Source organism: Triticum aestivum, chromosome 1B, assembly GCF_018294505.1.
Source record: "Triticum aestivum cultivar Chinese Spring chromosome 1B, IWGSC CS RefSeq v2.1, whole genome shotgun sequence".
Classification (NCBI taxonomy): Eukaryota; Viridiplantae; Streptophyta; class Magnoliopsida; order Poales; family Poaceae; genus Triticum; species Triticum aestivum.
Genome location: NC_057795.1, coordinates 675,871,155 through 675,882,891, shown reverse-complemented (window position 1 = coordinate 675,882,891; position 11,737 = coordinate 675,871,155).

The window sequence follows — 11,737 nt, the reverse complement described above, 5'->3', positions numbered from 1 at the left end:
ACCGACACGACACCCCGACCCCCGACACCTCCCGAAAAGGTGTTCTTTGGCCTTCCAGAGGCCGACGGGGTCATATATTTGTGAATTATTAGTTAGGTCATATATTTTTCGATTTTGTTATGAAAAACATCATATATAATTGTGTTGATCGGGTAGTTTTAAATGTGCAGTTGTTTATGTTGTACTTGATGATGATACACTTAAGTGATATACATATTATTATTCATGTCGGTACTTTTTTTCATGTTGTACTAATTTCGTTTATTCTTTTTCATGGCAGGTGTTGAAAGATGGTGGGCGCTGGTCGGGAGCGCGCCGAGGCCCCTTCTTCGTCGGCGCGTAATGTGAGGTCTTCCATTCCACACGCACCTCTCCGCCGAGCGTTGCTGGACAGTATGGCGACACCGCCGGGCCCTTCTTCGTCGACCGCGGTGCCCAGTAGGGGACGAGGTAAGAAGAAGGGCCGAGGTGGAGCACGTGGTCGCGGGAGAGGAGGTAGGGTGACTCTTACGGCGCCTTCCTCGCCGCCACCCCCAGCTGTTTCACCCGAGCACGTGACTGCTAGGGTGGACTCATCTGAGGAGGAGGCTACACGGACTCCGGTCCATGAGCCTCCGGTCCACGGGTCTTCGGCCCACGAGCCTCGGGTCGACGGGCCTTCGGCCCACAAGAGTTGGGCCCATGAGACCCCGGAGGAGCACACGTCTGGATGGGGTACTTGGTCGGGTCAGCCTGAGGATGGCGGGGAGCCAAGTGGCCATGCTGATGATGGCGGGGAGCCGAGTGGCCATGCTGATGATGGCGGGGAGCCGAGTGGCCATGCTGATGATGGCGGGGAGCCGACTAATTTTGAGGAGGAGGGGAGGAGGGGGGCAACGTCTACCAGCGTGGTGCTACACGGCTCCCGTCCGTGCCGGCGACCCGCGAGCAGAGGTGGTTGATTTTCCCTGATGGGGAGAGGTAAGTGCATTTAATCTTTTTGTACCTTCTGCATTCACGTTTCTTCAAATAACTAATGCGTTGGCCTTGTCATGCTGCAGGGGTTGGGACCACCATGAAAGTGTCCGCCGGCCCAACTCCGTCCTTGGAGTTCTGATTCGGCAAAACTTTCCGGGGTTTGTCACGTTGCCTGGTGAGGGTCAACTTCCAGAGGTTGGATTGAGTTGGGAGCACTACTTGGCTGCCCCGGCCCCGCCGGGTGAGATTATCGGCGGTGTCCTGTGCAAGACGAGGGCAGACATGGTGATCAGAAAGTTCTGGGTAATTTCTCCTTTACACAATTAAAAATCTTCAACTAGCTAGTTATTAATTGTACTAATCAATATTGTCTCATTTGATTGCAGACATTCTACAGGTGTGAGGAGGGATACGAGGAGGAGGAGGCAGATGTTATCCACAAGGAGTGCAAGCGCCTACTTTAGAACTTACGGCATGAGGCTCGGGTGCAGTCTGTTCAAGACTACTACGCCGACCGTGGTATCAAGAAGTCCAAGCAGGAGTGCCACGATAAGTTCTTGAGTAAGGAGCAGTACATGAAGGTAATTCTTAAGGCCTTGTACTTAATTCCTTCATTTAGTAATTCATAGCCGTAGCGCTGAAGTTTCTATTTGCTAACTTAGGCCCCTCAGAGATGGTGTGCGGATCAGATGGATTGTTGGGAGGTGTTGGTCGATGGGTGGTGCTCAAAAGAATGGCGGGCCACCCACAACGAGGCCAAGGACAAACGTGCCCAAATGGAAGGTGTGCCACACCACCAAGGCAGCTCCAACTTATTTCAGTACGGGCGGAACTGGGTATGTGGTTTGCTTCATGATTCATGCAATTCATTCATCATGCTAGCTTTAGCCCTTTAATTACTAATTTACTTTGTTTATCTCTTTCAGGCACGTTGCAATAAGGCGGATAAGGTGCCAGAGGTGTACGACTTGTATGCCATGGCCCACACTGGCTCTTACAAGAAAGTCAAGGCATTCTCTGCGTCTGACCTCGATGATCCAAAGAACTTCACCAACATCTCCGCCCACGACAAGCTCGTGCAATATAGAGATCAGGGGAAGGCGAGGAAAGGGGAGGACTTTAACCCAAGCCAGGGTCCCATTGATACAGAGTTGCTGATGATATCTGGTGGCGGGAGGTCCCATGGCTCCATAGCCATGGGAGATGGACTTATCCGTTGTCCTAGCACTCTCCCGGAGATCAAGGTGCGCCAGTCGAGCTCCGCTCCTAAGATAAGGCCTCGTGAACGGCCAGTCCAACTCGCCATCAAGGTTAGTTATACGTACTCGGCTATCTTTCTCCATTACATTGTGTGCGCTTCCATCAATGATTACAAATGGTCATGTGAGTGGTGTTGCAGGCTGCTATACAGAGTGAGAGAGATAGAACGGAGAAACTTCTGGTGGAGGCGGCGGAGAGGCAGCGGGAGTTGGAGGAGAGGACGACAAAGATGTTGGAGGAGGAGAGGGCACGGAATGACATGCAGGCAAGGGCCATGTATGAGCTCCTTGTGGTAAGTTTCTTCTGCAGATTACTTGCTAGTCTTAACATTTGAGTCTCATTACTAACTAGTATGACTCTGTTGTGAAAACCAAATGTGCAGTCTGTGTGCAAGAAGTCCGGTCAGACCGCTCCGCCGATGCCAGTGATTGCTCCTGGGAGCACGGTGAGTTTAATTTGAATGGACATTACTTGCTAGTCTTAACATTTGAGTGTCATAATGCTAACGAGACATTGGAAATGATCTTTGGTGCAGCTTAACTCTAGAAACGCATCGCACGATCCTTCTCCAGCTACCGGCACGAGCCAGCCCGCTACTACACCTCCCTGATCACGGTAAGTTTCTCTAGACTTAGACTTAGCTTTATTTCCTCCAATATGCTTGCCATAATGACCTAGAGTTATCTTCTTTTCCTTCAAAATGACTTAATAAGCTTACTTATGTCAAAAATTGCATAATTAACTTAGTTAGCTCATAAACGATCCATTTTACCTAAGTTAGCTCTAATATGATTCATTTTACCTTAGTTAGCTTACAAGTGATCCAATTTATCCAAGTTAGCTCTAAAATGACCCATTTTAGTAGATTAGCTCATAAATGATCCATTTTACCTACGTTAGCTTTAAAATGACCCATTTCACCTAGGTTAGCTCCAAAATGACTCACTTCACCTAGGTTAGCTCCAAAATGACACATTTCACGTAGGTTAGCTCCAAAATGACCCATTTCACCTAGATTTGCTCCTAAACGATCAATTTCACCTAAGTTAGCTAAAAACCATCCATTTCACCTAAATTAGCTCTTAAATGATCCATTTCACCTAAGTTAGGTCATAAACGACCCATTTCAACTAAGTTAGCTCATAAAAGCTCATAAATGATCCATTTCACCTAAGTTAGCTCAAAAAGGATCCATTTCACCTAAGTTAGCTCATAAACGATCCATTTCACCTAAGTTAGCTCATAAACGACCCATTTCAACTAAGTTAGCTCATAAATGATCCATTTCAACTAAGTTAGCTCATAAACAACCCATTTCAACTTTGTTAGCTCATATATGATCCATTTCACCTAAGTTAGCTCATAAATGACATATACTTCTTGTTCTAGTCTTATTCTTGTTCTAGTCACCTATTTCTAACTTTCTTATTTACCATTTTGCAGATTTCATTCACTTCATGGAAGCTAGCTTGCTATGATAGAGTGCTTGCTTTTCCTTTGATGAAACTTTGCATTGTATCTAGCTTGCTATGATAGAACTTGCTATCTTGATGAAACTTTGCATTGTAATATGTATATGGATGGAACTTGCTTATGTATGAACAATGTGTATGGATGGAACTTGCTTATGTATGAACAATGTGTATGGATGAAACTAATGTGATATGTGATATGAAACTTATGTGCTGGATATGTGATATGGAAATATATCTATATATGTCATATATATTTGCTGTGAAAATTGTTGGATTAAAAAAACAGGAAAAAAAGAGACAATATGCAGGCTCTTTGCCGTCTGCCACCGACGGCAAAGGGTTCTTTGCCATCAGCAGCGGACGGCAAAGAGGCCACATGGCAGGCAACTGTGCTTCCTGGGAGGCTGACCAATTTGGTCAGTTTGCCATCAGCAGCTGACGGCAAAGGCTTTGCCGTCCGCAGCGGATGGCAAAGGCCTGCCGTTAACCCCCTAACGGAGTAACAGTGCATTTATTGCCGTCCGTCTTCTTTGCCGTCCGCTGCTGATGGCAAAGGCCCCTTTGCCGTCAGCTGCCTGAAGCAGACGGCAACGCAGCTCTTTGCCGTCCCCTACTTTGCCATCACCTTTTGCCGTACGCGGCTGACGGCAAAGGTCTTTGCCGTCCTCCATCCATGCCTTTGCCGTCCGCCGTGGCAGATGGCAAAGTAGCAGATTCCTGTAGTGCCTACTTCTATTTCAGAAGCGTATGCCTCTCCAGAAGCTGACTACTGGAAGGATGCGGTCCGTAGCGAGATGGATTCCATCATGGCTAATGGGATATGGGAGATCACTGAGCGTCCCTATGGTTGCAAACCATTGGGATGTAAGTGGGTGTTCAAAAAGAAGCTTAGGCCCGATGGTACAATTGAAAAGTACAAGGCTAGGCTTGTGGCCAAGGGCTATGACCAGAAAGAAGAGGAAGATTTCTTCGATACTTATTCACCTGTGGCTAGACTGACCACCATTTGAGTATTACTCTCATTGGTGGCCTCGCACGGTCTTCTCGTCCACCAGATGGATGTTAAGACGGCTTTTTTGAATGGAGAGCTAAACGAGGAAATCTACATGCAACAGCCAGATGGCTTTGTGATAGATGGTCAGGAAAGAAAGGTGTGTAGGTTGCTGAAATCTTTATATGGCCTGAAGCAAGCACCTAAGCAATGGCATGATAAGTTTAATACAAATTTGACATCTGTTGGCTTCGTTGTTAATGAAGCTGACAAATGTGTATTCTATCGCCATGGTGGTGGCGAAGGGGTCATACTGTGCCTGTATGTTGATGACATACTGATATTCGGAACCAACCTCAAAGTCATTGAGGAGGTTAAGTCGTTTCTGTCTTAGAACTTTGAGATGAAGGACCTTGGTGTGGCTGATGTTATCTTGAACATCAAGCTACTGAGAGATAATGAGGGTGGGATCACACTTCTGCAATCCCATTATGTTGAGAAGGTGTTGAGCCGTTTTGGATATTCGGATTGCAAACCATCTCAAACACCATATGATCCTAGTGTGTTGGTCCGAAAGTTCGAAGGCACAGCTAAGGATCAACTTGATACTCTCAAATCATTGGTTCACTCATGTACCTAGCAAGCGCAACGAGGCCTGACATCGCGTTTGCTGTGAGCAAACTGAGCCGGTTTGTTTCCAATTCGGGTGATGTACATTGGCATGCTATTGAGGGAGTTATGCGCTATCTGAAAGGTACTATGAACTACGGACTTCACTATACCGGATACCCATCGGTACTTGAAGGGTATAGTGATGCGAATTGGATCTCTGATGCTGATGAGATGAAGGCCACAACTAGGTATATGTTTACTCTTGGAGGTGGCGTTGTATCCTGGAAGTCTTGCAAGCAAACGATCTTAACGAGATCGACAATGGAAGCAGAATTAACAGCATTAGACACATCTGGTGTCGAAGCAGGATGGCTTCATGATGTTTTGATAGACTTTCCCTTGGTTGATAAACCGGTTCCGTCTATCCTTATGAACTGTGACAATCAGATTGTCATCACCAAGGTGAAGAGTTCAAAGGACAACATGAAGTCCAACAAACACATAAGAATGAGATTAAAAGCTGTCAAAAAATTAAGAAACTCCGGAGTGATAGCGTTGGAGTATGTCCATACGGCTAAGAATCTGGCAGATCCCTTTACAAAAGGGCTATCACGTGTTGTGATAGATAGTGAATCGAGGAAGATGGGTATGAGACCCACATGAGTTGCCATGGTAGTATCCCAACCTATGTGATCAGAGATCCCGTGAAGTAGGACCTGGGAAAACAAGCCAGTGGTGAACTGAGGAGAGTAACTTTACTAACCCACTCCGTTGGAGATGAAATACTCTCGGAAACTGTATGGAAGGATGACTATTGTCTTAGTGTGTTCCAAGGCTTATATGTATAAGCAAGATGCTACCCTACAGAGCGATCTTTGGAGGAACACACCTATATGAGCCCGACTGCTGGTCACAGTCTATGAGATTGGGTGATCTCTAGCAAGCTCATGAACAGGCCAGGAGTGTGACTAATATGCTCCACCCGAGGGGAAGGAGAGTTGACCCCTGAGATCTGGTGGGGGATTGTTGAAATATGAGATGGGCCTAGAGCCCATATGGCAATTTCAGATTTAATCTCTAAGGGCACATGTAGGTGGCATGACAAGGTGGTGGGAAGTTTAGTCCCACCATGCTAGTGGAAGGAGAGTTGGAGTGGTTTATAAGGGATTCTCTCCCTCATGCTATTGGAGCTTGAGAAAAAAAGAAGCCCTCGCGCACTCCTCCTCCTCCTCCGCTCGCCTCGCCATGCCTCGTCACGACGCAACGCGACGCGGATTGCGGAATTGAGCCGAGCCGAGCTCACTGCTATGCGCTTCTTTTTTTTGCCGGTCAGGAACGGAGAGTCTTTGACAGGTAGGGCCACGATCTGAGACGTCGGATCATGGGCTACCGACTTGGACGTGGGTTCAGCCCACGTCTCTCCACGCGCGGCCGCACATATATATGTGGGGCGCTGCCAACCCTAGCCGCCGCAAAATAGAACGCATTTCCGCCTCCACGCCCACGTTGTTCCTCTGCTGCTGCTGCCGCCGGTGACTCCATCCCATTCACCACGTACACGGTTGACGGGAGAGCAGGCCTCCGAAACCCCGCCTCTCCGTATCCTGTACGGGAGAGGGGCGATTAGGTTTTTGGGTAGCGACTACGCGACTGCTCGCTTCTGTTCATCTACGTCCGCATCACCTTCGTCATCACCATGTCGACCGACGCCGACCATGCCGCTGTTGGGGAACGTAGTAATTTCAAAAAAATTCCTACGTACACGCAAGATCATGGTGATGGCATAGCAACGAGAGGGGAGAGTGTTGTCCACGTACCCTCGTAGACCGTAAGAGGAAGCGTTATGACAACGCGGTTGATGTAGTCGTATGTCTTCACGATCCGACTGATCCAAGTACCGAACGTACGGCACCTCCGAGTTCAGCACACGTTCAGCTCGATGACGATCCCCGGGCTCCGATCCAGCAAAGCTTCGGGGATGAGTTCCGTCAGCATGACGGCGTGGTGACGACGATGATGCTCTACCGGCGCAGGGCTTCGCCTAAACTCCGCGACGATATGACCGAGGTGGAATATGGTGGAAGGGGGCACCGCACATGGCTAAGGAACGATCCGTAGATCAACTTGTGTGTCTGTGGGGTGCCCCCCACCCCCGTATATAAAGGAGCCAGGGGGGAGGAGGCGGCCGGCCAAGGAGGGCGCGCCAAGGGGGGAGTCCTACTCCCACCGGGAGTAGGACTCCATTCTTTCCTAGTTGGAATAGGAGAAGGGGGGAAAGAGGAGGAAGAGGGGAAGGAAAGGGGGGGCGCCGCCCCCCTTCCCTTGTCCTATTCGGACCAGGAAGGGGAGGGGCGCGCGGCCCCCTCCTGCCTCCTTCCCTCTTCTCCCTCGAGGCCCATGTAGGCCCAATAACCCCCCGGGGGGTTCCAGTAACCTCCTGGTACTCCAGTAAAATGCCGATTTCACCCGGAACGATTCCGATGTCCAAATATAGGCTTCCAATATATCGATCTTTATGTCTCGACCATTTCGAGACTCCTCCTTACATCCGTGATCACATCCGGGACTCCGAACAAACTTTGGTACATCAAAACTTATAAACTCATAATAAAACTGTCATCGTAACGTTAAGCGTGCGGACCCTACGGGTTCGAGAACTATGTAGACATGACCTAGAACTATTCTCGGTCAATAACCAATAGCGGAACCTGGATGCCCATATTGGTTCCTACATATTCTACGAAGATCTTTATCGGTCAAACCGCATAACAACATACGTTGTTCCTTTTGTCATCGGTATGTTACTTGCCCGAGATTTGATCGTCGGTATCCAATACCTAGTTCAATCTCGTTACCGGCAAGTCTCTTTACTCGTTCCGTAATGCATCATCCCATAACCAACTCATTTGGTCACATTGCTTGCAAGGCTTATAATGATGTGCATTACCGAGAGGGCCCAGAGATACCTCTCCGACAATCGGAGTGACAAAACCTAATCTCGAAATACGCCAACTCAACATGTACCTTCGGAGACACCTGTAGTACTTCTTTATAATCACCCAGTTACGTTGTGACGTTTGGTAGTACCCAAAGTGTTCCTCCGGTAAACGGGAGTTGCATAATTCTCATAGTTACAGGAACATGTATAAGTCATGAAGAAAGCAATAGCAGTATACTAAACGATCAAGTGCTAGGCTAACGGAATGGGTCATGTCAATCACATCATTCTTCTAATGATGTGATCCCATTAATCAAATGACAACACATGTCTATGGTTAGGAAACATAACCATCTTTGATTAATGAGCTAGTCAAGTAGAGGCATACTAGTGACTATATGTTTGTCTATGTATTCACACATGTATCATGTTTCCGGTTAATACAATTCTAGCATGAATAATAAACATTTATCGTGATATGGGGAAATAAATAATAACTTTATTATTGCCTCTAGGGCATATTTCCTTCAGCCGCTGCTGAGAAGGCCGAGGCCGACGAGAAGGCCGCCGAGGATGCCGCGGCTGCTGCCACCGTTACCGCCTCCGCGTGGCCGATTGGAGGGTATACATCGCTGATCCCTCTCGTGTTTCTTTCTGTTGTAGCAGTACTAGCGATATGCGTAGATGTTTCTACTATGTGCGTAATACATGCTCTGTTAGATCGTAATCAGTGTGTTATCAATGTTGTTCATGACATGCTCATGATTTATTCATAGATTAATTTAATCGAAAAACTGCCTATTTATTCATCACTGCCGTGGATACAAGAGAAGATATGATCCGTGGGCACGTGATACACGACAGAAACATGCGATGCCGTAGAGAAAACCAGTTTCGAAAGAAAATCTCCGAGCAGACGATCACCGTTCGTACGCTTGATGGCCTAACTAATACAATGCAATAAAATAAAATATGGGCACCGTACATCAACGGTATCTAGAGATTGACTAGCATAGCCCGTGCGGCGGCACGCCGCGCCCGGTGATGCATTGTATTTATACGGATCATAAAGACCATTGTTATATTTTTAGTGATAGAAACGTACATGACTAAAACCCAAAAGGAGTAATGAAAGATGAAAAAGGAGTACATTTATTGCAGTCATGTATGATAAATACTGATGAACGGAAGGGTACTACTAACAAGGTATACTTATTAGCACCATATACATCCCATTCTATGGAATGTATCATATAGGATGATGCAACCGCATGAAAGCAAATGATTGCAGACGGCCCTAGTTCTGTTGAATCATCCTAGTGTAGCCCCATTTAGGATAGTGCTTGTAATGAAGTGGTAGAGAGCTTTGTGGTAGAGAGCTTTTGCAAATTCCTGTATCTGTCCAAACGGTGTCTTTGCTCCTGTGTATGTCATTATGGTGAACTATGCACTTGAATATAAATTAATACTTAATTATCTAAATCTCGTTATTAACTATCATAAGATGATAGATTTTTTTTTTTGAAGGGAAGATGACTAAACTCGAAATGAGATTTGGAACACCAAATTGACTAACACCAGAGATAGAACTTCCAGAAATATTCTCTCTCATATCACCAACATCATCAACAGCAACCATTTCTACAAAATATAAAAAAGGATGAGCAACACAGAACAAATACAAAAAATAATACTAAAATATACCAGACATCTGGTTTTTTTTGCTGCTCACTAATGAAACTCACCCTTAATAACATTAAACAAAACATCGTCTAAATCTGTATATTCTCTCGAAAGAATGAAAACCAGCGACCAGTAAACGTCACTGAAACGTGGTCATGCTTTTTTTAGCTCATGAACGCTGGGACCGTGTGACCACGTCCACATGTAACTCTCGAGAACAGTTCAGTCTGAATTCTGAACATAAGATTTTGTCCATTTGTATACACTACGCACTAACAAAGATCATATTGAAAAGCAAAGGCTCGCCTAAAAGTGTCGCTGCTTCTTGAACACACACACACATTGTTTACAGAGTACTATCAAAGGAGCGCGCCCGTCATGTAATTCTTGAAGAACTATTCAGTCTAGAATCTGAACAGGAGCCCTTCTGCATTTGTTATACACCACACATTGACTCCTGTTGAAAAACAAAGAGTTGGCTACCCTAAAATTGCAAGTGAATTTAGGTGGAAACGTCGTACTTCGTGCACCGGGTGGGAGTAGGGGTCCAGTGCCGCACGGCAGGGCTAAACTGGATGGACACCACGCGCGAGTGGAGCATGCGCAGCTCGATGATCGGCGGGAACATCAAGCACCAGGGCACCTTGTATTGGTTGATGGAGGCGCCATGAGAGATAGCGTAGTCCATCAACTCCTCGGACGTGTGCCGGGCCGAACGACGCGGATCTCGAGCAGCCCGATGGTGCCGTGCGCCACTCTACCATGCATGCACACCGCATTCAGTCCATCATCCATCTCAAGCGTCGATGGTCTCCTTGTCCACCGTCCAGCCGACGCCGGCGCCGACCGTCTCCTAGTAGATGAAGTAGTGCCCGGAGATGCTCTTTGTGCTGGTGTACTGTGTACAACGCCATGGACGCGCCAAGCGCCATGGGGGAGCCTCGCGATTGCACTGCAAGGAGAGGCATCCACAAAGCAAATGCTATCGCTATGGATAGAAAGACATGGAAGGCAACACACAAAGAAGATGCACCTCGACTGCTGCCGCCATTATCCGTGCATGTGCATGCCTCCCACCTACATCTCTCTGTGTAAATCCTCATATGCAGCTCGACGTGCTTGTGCTTGTGGCGCCATTGCGATACCGCCGCAGCCGTTGCTCTTTTCCGCGAGCATCAGCAGGGGTAATGTGTGTGTGGCCGGCGACACGCTTTACTTCCCCGGACCTGGTGTGCAGGGCGCATGCATGCATCATGTTGGAGGACGTCGTGTCCCGTGTCTGCGTCCCGTAACCAGCCACCATCGACTCGGGCAGCCGCGCCGCCGCATGTCCTTTCAGGCACGCGCGTGCAAGGTCGCGGCGCTATACGGCCTCGTCCAGCCGCTGGTCCGCCTCACCGCGCGGAGCTCTGCCCGTCGCCTCATCCAGCTGCACGTCGGCGTCGCGCGTCGCGACCCTGCGCGTGCTCTAGCGGCAACACCCCGTGCATGCAGTGCCTCATAGCACGCACCAGTCAATCTGCCTTGCCGCACCACCTTGCAGCAGGCAGTCTTATAATTGGACCCAGCTGCCCATCCCTGATCAACGCTTCGCCCAGTTGCTATTGGTCAGCCACCTGTAAGACAATAGGCTTTGGGGGGAACCGGCACAACCCTCTAGGGGTGGCCTATCACATATATATATAATGAGGTGGTATACAACGTTACAATATACACATGTAAATACAGTCTAACACCCTCCCTCAATCTTAGCCACTTTCTAATGAATCTAGAAGGGTAAGATTGCGCCTGCAAGTCTCAAACTGTGGCAAAGGCAATGGC